The 12804-nt window shown below is 38.9% G+C and overlaps 1 non-coding gene across 1 annotated transcript; it reads right to left on the reverse strand.

Moving 5' to 3' along the window:
* Positions 1 to 7602: 7602 nt before the first annotated feature.
* LOC141616641 (small nucleolar RNA R71) lies at positions 7603 to 7709 on the reverse strand. Its single transcript, XR_012530973.1, has one exon. It is a non-coding gene; the product is annotated as a small nucleolar RNA R71 (small nucleolar RNA).
* Between the last annotated feature and the right edge of the window lie 5095 nt (positions 7710 to 12804).

A 12804-nucleotide genomic window follows, 5' to 3' on the forward strand; every position in this document is an offset into this window, starting at 1 on the left:
GGTTGATCATTCTCTTTTATCAACGATTTAAGTTGACGCTAATATGTTCACTTAATAAGGTAAATAGAGAAATCTTTGAAGAATTTCAAAGAGTTCAAGGAATCACGATTTAGTCGTGATGGGATTATCAAAGTGAAGACTTTGATATAAGCCAAAGGAAATGTGATATAATATCACAAGTTAATCTCTCTTATCACGCATTATGAAATAATGTGTGGTTGGATAAGAAATCAAACGCTATTCGATATGGTTTGAACTTCAATCAAGTTACTTTGAGTTACTTGATCCTTTTGGGGATTTTATCATTTTTGTCTAAATTATTTTTCCACTAAATCGAATCATATGAGATATGAAATGGTAAGGGTACCATGGTTGTAAGTTTTCACAAGAAACAAATGCTCATTTTTCCCCTTTTCAATTATCACGAGCACGACGGGTTTGCGGCTCATGAAGCTGTCTTTCTAAAATACAAGTTTATTTCTAGAAGACAGAGTGGGAGAAATTTTTCAAGAGCCACAAAGAATGCCACAAAGAATATTATGTCGCAAGAAACTGGTCTTTCTTGGCTACATGAGACGTTTTGTGTAAGACGTTGTTTCTTCAAAACCTAGGAGGTTAAATTCGTCACTTGTTAAAAATGATAAATTCATGCAACTTTTAAGAAAGTAAAGAGCTTATAACTTACAAAAGAAATTGTTTGATTCAAGTTGATTACTTCTAGAAAGTAATGAACATATGACTTACATAAGAGTGTTTAAAGTCACAACTCAATACAAGGCTTAGAACCATGAAAATCCGAAACAAAAAGGCTTGATTAGTGACAAAGGGTTTTGCACTAATAAAGAGATATTTCAAAGCAAGATTGGTTTCAAAGGGTTTTGCACTAATTAAAATGCTTAAGACTATTTGGATCTTCTTAAGGATTGTGTTTCATTATGAGGTTATGAAATACGTAGCAAGTGAATCTAAAACCCGCTTCTTCAAAAGAAGGAATGTATTCAATACATGTCTTGAGTTTTGTAGATTCTTGCAATCCTAAGATTATGTGAAACTTAAGAGAGAATCTTAAGTAGGGCATCAATGAGTTGGAATCAATGATTTGATCATGTTATAAAACGTTTCTCGATAAGTCGAGAAGTTTTGTTTATACATGGAGTTTAGTGGGAGTTACGGAAGTTTTAATTAGTCCGATATGTGGATGACATATTGATCATTGAGAATGATTTAAGACTTTTGGAGTATTATAATACATCTTGAATATCCGGATTTATGAAGATAAATCCACATGATATTAGCGTCAGTAAGAAGTCTTATGTTGATAAGATTCATGACTAGTTCAATTAAATTGAACATATTTGATTGATTTCATTTGCTTCCGCTGCCGAATCAATTAAAAAGAAATGATGTATAACACTTCATATGCTTTAAGTATGATGAATTGTTTTCAAAAAAAAAAAAATCGAATTTAAGTAATCTTTACCAAGTAAGCTGTAAAGATTACCCTTAAGTGCTTGCAGAAGCATTAAGGAAGTAAAGCAAAGTGTTTATGATGCAATTTTGTGTAAGGGTGTTACACAAGTGACAATTGACAATTGAGATTGCGCATGGTTTCCGACAATACCATAATCAAAACACATTAGGATGGTTAAGATACCATTGTGGCAATGTTAATTAAGAAGTAGATTTTCTAGAATCGTTCTAGGCAATAAAGAACAATGAGAGATATTTATAACGGAAATTGAGTACACTTGCAATCATGGGATGTGCAAGAAGGAAGAGTCCCGCACACTGCGAAAACAGTGGGAGCTATTCTTAGGCTAGAGGACCTATGTCTTGATTGGATCTCGACACGTACTCAGAAAGTTTTGTAATGCAAATGTATACATTACAAAGGAAAACGAGTATGTAATAAGGTTGAGTAAGGTAAAAGAAGATTGATAAAACCTACTAACCAAAGCCTTCTCATAGGCTTGACATGATGAGCCATGTCATTTCAATCGAATTGAAATGAGCAACTACATACAAGATCAAATTAGATTATAGAACATGAAATAGTAATCAGGCATTGACTATTCATATGTGATAATCACATTTGTCGTTCGAGTTTTTACTTCAAAACTCTTTTATTATACTTTGTTACATCCAAACGGGTTGTAAAGACAATTGAACCCCGTTAAAGTGAACGCGGATTAGCATTGTATTCGCCCATAGTCACTTGTATGAGGTGACGTCTCGAAGTGACTAGAGTGTGATGCGATTGATGGCAAGTTCAAGTGCCATACAGTCATGTGAGATGACTAGTCGATCACATAGGCAGATTGTTAGGAACACTTTGTCGGGCCTTATGACCGCTTATAGAGTTCTGGCAAATTTATATAGCCTGGTCGTGGCGAGAGCTGCTATAGTATTCAAATGAGTCGATTCTTTTGACTAAAGACTATTCACCTAAGATGGCTCAGTTTCAGATTAACTTTGATTTGTGTTACTACGACCTTCGTAAATGGGGTCAAATGGGCATATTTTGGGTTATGATGGTTGTGGCTAGTCGAAGGGAATGAGTGCGATAGGAATTGTCCATCCCCTTGTCAGGGTTAAAACAATATCTCAGGGCCACTCGAGGAGTAATGAACTGGAAATGCGTGGCCACGCTCGGAAGGTATCTATGATAGATAAATCCGGTCAATCAGTTATTCTCCAGATCGAGGAAACCACTCTCGATATGATCACTTGCAAGTACGACCTGAAAGACACCTTGCATTGAGTGGGAGATAGTAATAGGACAAAAGAATTTGTGACGCACACTTGTCGAGGACAAGTGGGAGATTGTTGGGAAATGTGTCCTCAACAATAGTGCGATCACATGATTTAAATATCATTATTAAATCTCATTTTAAGAATACATGTGGGATGTAATATTTTACAAGTCAACTGGTCCACACATATCGGTAATGATTGGTGACTAGAGTTTGACATTATTGTCGTGCGACGGTGGTGATCTATTGATCCCCTTAGGTCATACCTATAGGGAAATACTCTTAATTGATTATTTAATTAATCGTATACCGATACGAGTTAATTAAATTGCTTAAAATTGACGGATAATTTTGTGAGTATAATTTACGTATCTCATTGTAAATATGATTAAATGAGACACGGTCTAAGTAATCGAATTGTTTTATTACTTAGATGAAATTATTGTTTACAGAAACAATTGAAATGGAATGAATAAATTATTATAAATACAGAATGTTGTAGTTTATAATTTGGAAACATTTTTGGTACAAGTAATTACGAATTACTAGTCGATTTTGTAAATGACATATTTTATGAGTATGTTGATTTTTAATATGTTAAAAATACATTACAAATTCACATGTCAAGTAACATGTCACATATGTCACACTTGACAAATGACAAATAAAATGGACCTTCCATTTTATCTTGTATAAACCGAAAATTAGGAGTATTAGTGGAATAATTATGTTGATTATTTTAATAAGAGAAAACATAATTATTAAAGTCTAATCTCTAGCCATGCCCATCTATGCTTTTGAGAAGAGCAAAATCAAAAAGTATTGGGCATCCTACCCAAGCCAATTTTCGGCCAACCATACAAGAAAAGAAAAAGAGCTTTTTCTTTTCAATTCATTCATTCATCATTTTTACGTATAACATTTTCTAGTGTAAGAAAGTAGAGAATCTCTACAATATATGAATTTTCTAGAGAAATAAAATCTCACATATACTCCCTCTTGACCGAGTGATTCAAGAGCCAAAAATACAATTTATTTTGTATCAATTTTATAGCAAAAACTAATATTATTACTAGATCTAAATAATATTGGTTATTAAGATGTATTCCTTGGGTATATGCTTTTAGGAGGGATTCTACATTTGAATCCTTGTTCTTCCATTTGGAGAGCTCAAGAACAAAAGAGAAGGAGATCTCTTTTGTGCCCATATAAACCGAAATACCCATTGTAAGAATATGATTTCTTCTCTATTTTGTTTATTTGTTTGCATGCATAAAATCCACATTTAATTTTATGACAAATTAATTTCGACATATATGAGTATGTTAGTATGTATATGAATCTACATTTCCTTCATTAAGGTCTAGTCAAGAGTACCTTCTGGTGTCATAACTCCTTGGCTACCGTTTATTCCAAGGTGACCCTTGAAACCATGCAACCATCTTCCACATTCTACCACATTTTGTCAACAAAAGGGAATGGGAAAAAAAATTGTTCAAATTTGAGTCAAGCATTGAAATGAAAGTCAAAAAGTTTGCAATATGCATCAATGAAAAGAGGAGTACCAAAATAAGAACTCCTATGCTTCAAATATAAGCACTGATGTGACCATAATTAGAGCATATTTAGTCCCCAAATTAGCCTTGTTCTCATGCTTTTTAGTGCATATTTGGGTCATTTATTGTCTTTAGTCCTTTGTTTTTCATATTCTTTGAGGTTTGTGTCCTTGGTAGGAAGGGAGAGCAAACCTTGCGTTTTCATGGCAAAATGAGGCTAAATTGATTGAATTCAATGACCAAGCATGAAGGAGAGACAAGATTAGAAGGCCTTTGTACATACTATAGTACATGGGCAATGATGAGAAAAGATCCTTGCATCCCCGAGAAAATCCTCAAGGATTTTATGAAGAAAAAGGAAGAAAAGAAGAAGGAATGAAACTGTTTGACAATCCGTGCGGATTGCCCTGAAGACGCCCGTCCCTCTCCCACAATCCGAGCGTCTTCCTCCACAAGACACCCGAGCAAAACCTCCACAAGACGCCCATCTTCCCCCTCTGGACGCCCGTCCAGGAACTCCCAAATCCACCCGTCCCGTGCCAAAGACGCCCGGATTCCCAGACAGTACTTTCGTCTTCTACAAGCTTCAAGGAAGGATGCACATCTTTTTCTAAGACCGGCGAAAAAGAGACCGGAGTCTCCCTAGAGACCGGCGATTCCTCAAGGACTTAATCGTCAGTTAAGCCCTTAGTAAACCCTAATTTATGTACCTAATCCCCACTATAAATACCCCATTAGTCTAATTAGAAGAGCATGTTCTTCTTAGCAATCTTTAGTGTAGTTAATATCAATCAATCTCTCTTTAATCTTGTAATCAACATTTAATCAAGTTTTAATACAAGTTTTATTTCCTTAATCTCTCTTGTTCATCCTTTATTTTGGGTAATTGAAGATTATTTGGGTTATTATTGGGAGATTGACAACCTTCCAATCAAGCATCAAGTACTTCTTTTATTCTTTGTTTTATTATTGGAATCATTATTAGGTATAATTCTCTTAATCCTTTTTTAATTATTGTTAAATCACTTTCATTTATTCATCATGTTTCACTTTGTTGGTATGATTGACAACCTTGCTAACATGTTCAATATGATAATGAGTGAGTAGTTTCCTTAGCTAGGGTTAATGGGTAATTAGGGAAAACCAACATGGGGAATGATTCATGCTTAAATTAATATGCTTTCATAGTTTATTTGCTTGCTTGTTGTGATCTCAACTTATGCACATGTTATGCTTTCATAGGACTTATCACCCCTCTGCTAATTCCAGCTGGAGTTGGCGCCAGATTTGCAAAGTCAGGGACACTTTGTGTTCTGGTTTCAGTCTCAATGGTTGGATGAATGTTGCCTATTCCACTCATGCAGTATACCTGTGGCTGATCATGGAGCATGTAACAGTCTCCTGGGTGCCACTGGTATGGAACAGGCCGTGTTTGCCTAAAGTTAATTTTATCTGCTGGTTGTATGTATTGCACAGGCTCATGACAAAGGATCGTCTGCTGAGGCATGGTGTTGTTATCTCTGATATGTGTGATCTTTGTGGGAGTGCTCAGGAAACTCATTCACATCTGTTCTTTGACTGTAGTTACAGCCAGAGATGTTTGACATTGCTGAATCAATGGTTAGACATAGACTGGACTGGGGACTTCAGTACTTGGATTATTACCTGGAGATGTAAATCTCTGTTGAGGAAGAAAGTAATAATGGCACCGGTGGCTACGCTGATTTACAGTATCTGGCAGAATAGAAATACAGCGAGACTTGAGGGTGTTATTCAACATCCTAATGCAATTCTGAGATGGATTAAATGTAACCTGTAGGGGCGTTTTAACCATGTGAAAGGGAGCACTAGACTCAATAGGTCTTGGATAGATAGACTAGCTCTAGTTTGACCTAGCAAGTAGTGTTGGTGATATAATGTATGGAAAGGATTGTATGTGTGCTATCTTTTAATTAATGAGAATTCACATTTCACCAAAAAAAATATATTTGATGAAATGCGAGCCTATGAATCCTTGCATTTATTTACCCATCACTTATCTTTTCAATGAGACTTGTAAGACATAAACTAACTCGAGTCTCATTAGACCATGCATATAGTTGAGTAGGGAAGATTAAGTCGACTTGTAGGTGTTGTACAATCTAATCGATTCGGCTCCGGGACCCAAACTTTCCTAGGATTGTAAGATATAAACCAACTCGATCCATCACAACAATAATTGCTTGCTTATAATTTGAGAACATGTTTGTATGATCAATTCCAAAGAATCCCTTATGACCCCATGACACCCTAGTGCTTTTTATCAATTGTTTACATCCCTTTTAATTCATCTTGCTTGTTTACTTTCATTGCTATTTAGTTTAGTGATCTTCTACTTCAAACCCTAATTGTGACACCCTTAGACACCAATAGTTGCAATAGAAATCTCATCTCAATTCCCGTCCCTTGGGATCCGACCTTTACTTGCCTCTTTACTAATTGTAGAGTTGTTGGTGAAGTTATAAATTGTGTTTTGGTCTAGGTGCTCCTAACGACAAGTACTGAAAACTAAACCCCACGAGGGATGACGACCAAAAATGGCGCCGTTGCCGGGGACGGTGTTAACTTGATTTTAGATTTTCTTGTATTGTTATTAGTTGTGTCTTTCTTTGCCTTGGGGAAGTAAAACTCCTCAAGGTTTGTTCTAATTATTTTCGAATTGTTTGATATTTTGCATGTCTAGAAGGTCACAAGGTGACTTGTTACCCTTCGATCATGAAATTGAAAGGACTTTAACAACCAATAGAAGACTTGCTAGGAGAACTTTGAGAGGTATTGGTGAGGTTGTAGATATTCAACAAAATACTATTGAGTTCATCAACCCTTTTGCAAGAGAAGGTGAGGAGAACCCAACACAAAATCCAACACAAAATCAACCCACAATGCCTAAGTTTTCATTACATTCCGTACCCACCGAGGAGAACCTACCCAATGGTACTCCCACACCACAACATCTAACCGGAAATTTTATTGCCAAATTCGCATTTATCCAATTAGTCGAAAGAAGCCAATTTGGGGGGATGCCTAGTGAAAACCCTCATTCTCATATGGAGACTTTTTGTGACTATTGTGATGCGATTTCTTAAACTGGTGTAACTCAAGACCAAATTCGATGGGTCTTATTTCCTCTTTCTCTAATTGGCACCGCGAAACAATGGTTGAAAGGCCTTGATAAGGCTACTCTCGGAATTGATTCTTGGAAAAAGTTGGCTCTAGCTTTCTACAAAAAGTTCTATCCACCGGAAAATACTAACATGCTAAGAGCTCAAATTACGGGCTTTAAGCAAAGGGATGAGGAATCTTTGTATGAAGCTTGGGAGCGATTCAAGGGAATTTGTCGCTCATGTCCTTATCATGGACTTAGCGAGTGGTTCTTGGTACAACAATTTTGGAACGGTCTTTTAAAGATTCAAGGAACATTCTCAACATGGGATCAAATGGAATGTTCACCGAAGTTGATGACAATCAAACTTGGAACAAAATAGAGGAAATGGCGGTCCATAACTCACAATATAGTAGACCTCGCAAGGCTACTAGAGGAGGAAAGCATGAAGTGGACTCCATTACTCAATTAGGTGCCCAACTTAGTGCTCACATTGATACCATCAATTTGAAGTTTGAAAAAGCTATGGCTAGACTTGAAGAAGCCTCAAAATCACCAAAGCATCATGTTAATGCCATGACGGCATCTTCATCAATCCCAAGTGGGGTATGTGAGAATTGTGGAACTTTGGGACATGACCAAAGTGAATGTAGGGGAACAAATGAACAAGTGAATGCTTTTCAAGCATACAAGAGTGGTACCCCTTATTCAAACTATTACAATGAAAACACCAACTTCCATCCAAATCTCTCATACAAAAGCCAAAATGTTCAAAACCCTCAACCAACATACACCCCACCTCCCATGAGAAACCAAAATCAAAGACCCTTTTACAACCAAAACCAAGGTTACCAAAATCAAACTCCATACAATCAACAAAATGACCAAGGTTTTGATGTTCAAAAAGCGGTCCTCCAAATGCAAAAGAATCAACAAGAATTTTTCACTCAAATGCAAAAGGATAGTCAAGCAAAGGAAATCACCATCAACAACATCCTAGCTCACACCAAAATGTTGGAAACCCAATTGACTCAACTAGCATCTTCAAGCTCACAAAGATAAAAGGGGCAATTACCACCTCAAAGTAATCCCCCAAGATATGAAACGGTTAGTGCCATTCACTTGAGGAGTGGTACAAGGTATGAAGCACCGAAGAAGCAAGTTGAGGATGAAGTTGTGGAAGCTAGTGACAAGGAAGAAATTGTGAAAAACTCCAAAGATGGAGAACCATCAAAAGAAGAAATTTCAAAGAAAAATGAAGACAAGATCAAGGAGAATGAGCCCATTATGATTAGCCTTCCTTTTCCAAGTCGTCAAGCCAAGCCCAAATTTGATGACCAACTTGGAAAATTTATGGAAATTGTGAAGAATTTGGAAATCTCGATTCCTTTCACGGAATTAATCAATCACGTGCCGGCCTATGCAAAATACATGAAAGACATCCTCAGAAAGAAGAAGTCAATCCGGAACCTTGAAACTATCGCCTTCACTAAGGTGAGTAGTGCAATCCTTCACGGGAGTTCACCTCCAAAACTCAAAGATCCGGGAAGTGATACGTGCCTAATGTACGGTCTTTTTGGCCTATTTCAGCACGTATTTCCATGCATTTATATACTGTTTTTATAGTATTTTGCCCCGAATTGGCTACTTTGGTGTATTTTGTCCTTTTTGTAGGAATAATCGCGGAAGTAGCGAAACCATGCTCTATTTCGTCCTTTTTGCATGCATTTAGAGGAGACGGGATTATCCCAGAGTGAGATGCTGTACTTGAAGAGTCGTTGCACGCATTACGAGGCATTTTGGTGAAGACGTGAGCTGAATTGAAGACCCAGTTGGTCTATCGAGCTGTTAGGTGGTCTATCGAGTGATTCCTAAGCTTCCCAAGACTCGATCGAGCTACTGCTTACTCGATCGAGTGATCCACACATGACCAGTCCTCGATCGAGTTCCCTGAAGGTCGATCGAGGAGTTTCCCCTGAGCTGATGGTCGATCGAGTAGTCTAATCTACTCGATCGAGAGACTTTTGACTTCGTGGGCTTAATCAGTCCGTGTTTTAGTATTTCCGCATAAACACTTAGACTTTTCCTATTTAACCGAGGATTACTAGGTTAATTAGAGGATCTTTTTTAATCTACTTTTTACTCTTAGACTATCTCTTTTACTATCAATTGGATATTAGAAGAACCTACTGTTACTTTTACGTTGCTTTTCACCTTGGGATTATTGCACTCGGATTTCGTCGTTCTTTACGCCGGATTGCTCAGATTGTAATCTCCTCCTTTTCTTAATAATAATTAACCTTCTTGTTGCCTTTAATTACTGTTTATGCATTTGTTGTTACCTGCCCTAATTTCTATCATCGCGTTTATTTATTATTCCGTTATGTCTTCTGCTGGGATTTTATGTGCTGTTAGATTAGTTATGAATATGAGTAGCTAATTCCCCTTCATGTTGGGATTAGGGGATCTGCGGTAGAATAATGACGACGTAGCGAATGAATTAGACGAATTGACTAAGAGACTCTGTCACTATAGCAATATAACTGTAATCACCGACCTAGTTGAGTGCACGCTTCTATGTCACCTATTAAACTGGCTACAATTAGTCCTGGATCGAAAGATTGGATTAAATAGGCCTGCTATAAACAGTAGACTGCCCTAATGAGGACGAAAGTTAAGTTAGTGGTATTTTAGGGTGGGAAGTGGACCGAAAGGACCTTCTAATATCCGTCTCGCATTAGTTCGTCTGAGTCATTTACTGCTAAGTTGTTAAACTACCGTAGTGAACCGAGTTCCCGGCATGTCCCTCTTTTATTGATAGTTAATTCGTATTTCTTGCTTTACTGCTCTTACCTTATTTCTCTTCCTTTTACTCCGTAGTTTAGAACCAAAAATTCAATCAACCCCATTGTTACCATAGAATTAGAGATAGACAGCTGTAGTTGCATTACCTCCCTGAGGATTCGATACTCGACTGCCTCTACTACATATTTAGCTGAGACCGTTAGGTTTATTTTTGACAGGTCAACGACAGGCGTGTCAAATTTTGGCGCCGTTGCCGGGGAGGCAATTGTTCCAATTACTAGCTGTTTTTATTTTTAATTCTTCTTTTTAGTTTAGGGAACATCGTTCCTTAGACTATTCTCATATCTTGCTTGTAGTTTCGTCTTATGCGCAGGTCGCAAGGTGGTCCACTGCTACCTTTTGATCCCGAGATTGAGAGATCCTGTCGCGCAAAAAGGAGACTATTTCGAGAGCAACAGGAAGAGGAAGAGCCTAGTTCTCGCGGCAGTTTTTACGAGAACGAGCTTTTCGAAAATAACCCGCCGTCCTCTCCAGTTTCCGATTACTCACTCGAGTCTATCACCTTTCCAGAACTTCCAGAAATGGCCGAGGAAGCAACCATTGCTAGTCACTCCGAGCCCACAGCTGACAATCTTTATAAAGGGTTCGAACTGCCGGGAGATGCCAGAAAGTTCGAACCAAAGCCCTCTTACATCAGCATGGTGGAGAAAAACCAGTTCGGGGGAGCTGCGAAAGAAGATGCAGCTCAGCATATGGAGACCTTCATTGATTACTGCTGCTCCATACCTCCTCCCGCTGGTGTCACAGCTGATCAGATCAAAGAAACTATGTTCATTTTCTCACTCCGCGATGCTGCAAGGGAGTGGTACAGGGATTTGGACCGAGCTGCTCACGCCATAACGGATTGGAATTCGCTAGCTTTGGCGTTCTACAAAAAGTATTTCTCTGCTTCGAGAACCATAGCCATCGAGCCCGATAACCGCCAAACAAGGGCCCGACGAGAATTTCCATGAGGCATGGCTTCGTTTTAAGAAACTAGTGCGAACCATACCGCACCACGGTTTCGAGAAATGGAGCCTATGTAACCATTTTTACAATGGTTTATATGATGATCAGAGAGCCATACTTGATGCAGCAGCCAACGGTCGATTTTCTGACAACTTGGGGCCGACGAAGGGCTGGAAAATCATTGACGATTTAGCCACTCACAGGGCCGAATACGGGAATTCGAGGGGAAACCAAAGGAGAGCTGCTGAGTCATCTTCAGTGGCTGCACTAGAAGCCCTTACTGCTAGGTTCGATAAGTATGAGCTAGGGGGATCTTTCAAGCCAGGGATGTACCAGGTTAATGCTATGACAGACGGTCCTTTCGTCTGTACGAGGTGCGGGGTAGAAGGACATGTCTCTGAATACTGTCCTACTCCTTATGAGCAATGTGCTGCCTTCCAACATTACAGGCAAAACAACACTCATTACGAGTCAAACATCCACCCCAATCTGAGGTGGAGTAATCAGAACAACATACTTAACCCCACCGCTCCTCCAAATCAGCAGCAGCAGCCTTACATTCCGCCACACCAGAAGCAACAAGGCTATCAGAAGCCCCCGTATTTCAACCCTCCTAACCAAGGTGCCTCGTCATCTAGTGGGGTGAGTGAGATGGGTGAGTTGAAGACCATGATGCAGTCCATTGCAAAGCAGTTACAGCAAAAGGACACGGCATTCAAGGCACTTGAAACTCAAGTTGCGCAATTAGCTGAGAATCAATCCTCGAGGAAGCCAGGTCATTTACCGACTCAAAATGACAAGAACCCAAATGAGACGGTACATTTGATAGAGTTGAGAAGCGGTCTTTCTTATGAAGGACCAGAAATGACGAAATCGGACTGAAGTCAGAATCGTCGATGAACAAAGTGTTCGGAAAGAAAAAGGGACTCACGACGAAGCGATTACTCGATCGATCAAGTCCGTGTTCGAACCAGTTCGATCGAGTGAAAATGGTGAAGATCTTGGTCGATCGAGTAGTCACTCTGCTCGATCGAGTGCACTGGAAGCTGAGGATGGTCGATCGAGTGGTACTGTTGCTCGATCGACGAGGTTCTTGAAAAAAACGTAGCTCGATCGAGTGGACACATTGCTCGATCGAGTGATATTATCGACGGAAGCTTATTCGAGAGCCTGCTAGTGCTCGTTTAAGCGATGAATTACCAGAAAGGCCTCGTTCGAGAGGTAAGAAACGCCCAAAGGACACCGAACTTGCGCCGGAAGACACTTTGGAGGCGAGAAATAAGGGACTTGAGATTCCAATTACTGTTCCCTTCCCGAGGCGGCTGCAGAATACCAGGATTAATCAACAATTTAGCAAATTTGTTGAACTGTTGAAGAGTTTGGAAGTTTCGTACCGTTCATCAATTGCTTATGAAGGTACCCTCTTATTTACGATTTATGAAAGATATTTTAGCACGTAAGAGGACCATTAACGATAATGAGACTGTCGCTTTGACTGAGATGGGGTCCACCCTGTCTCAAAATAAGCTACCTCTCAAGC

The sequence above is a fragment of the Silene latifolia genome, chromosome 11, assembly GCF_048544455.1.
Source record: "Silene latifolia isolate original U9 population chromosome 11, ASM4854445v1, whole genome shotgun sequence".
Classification (NCBI taxonomy): domain Eukaryota; kingdom Viridiplantae; phylum Streptophyta; class Magnoliopsida; order Caryophyllales; family Caryophyllaceae; genus Silene; species Silene latifolia.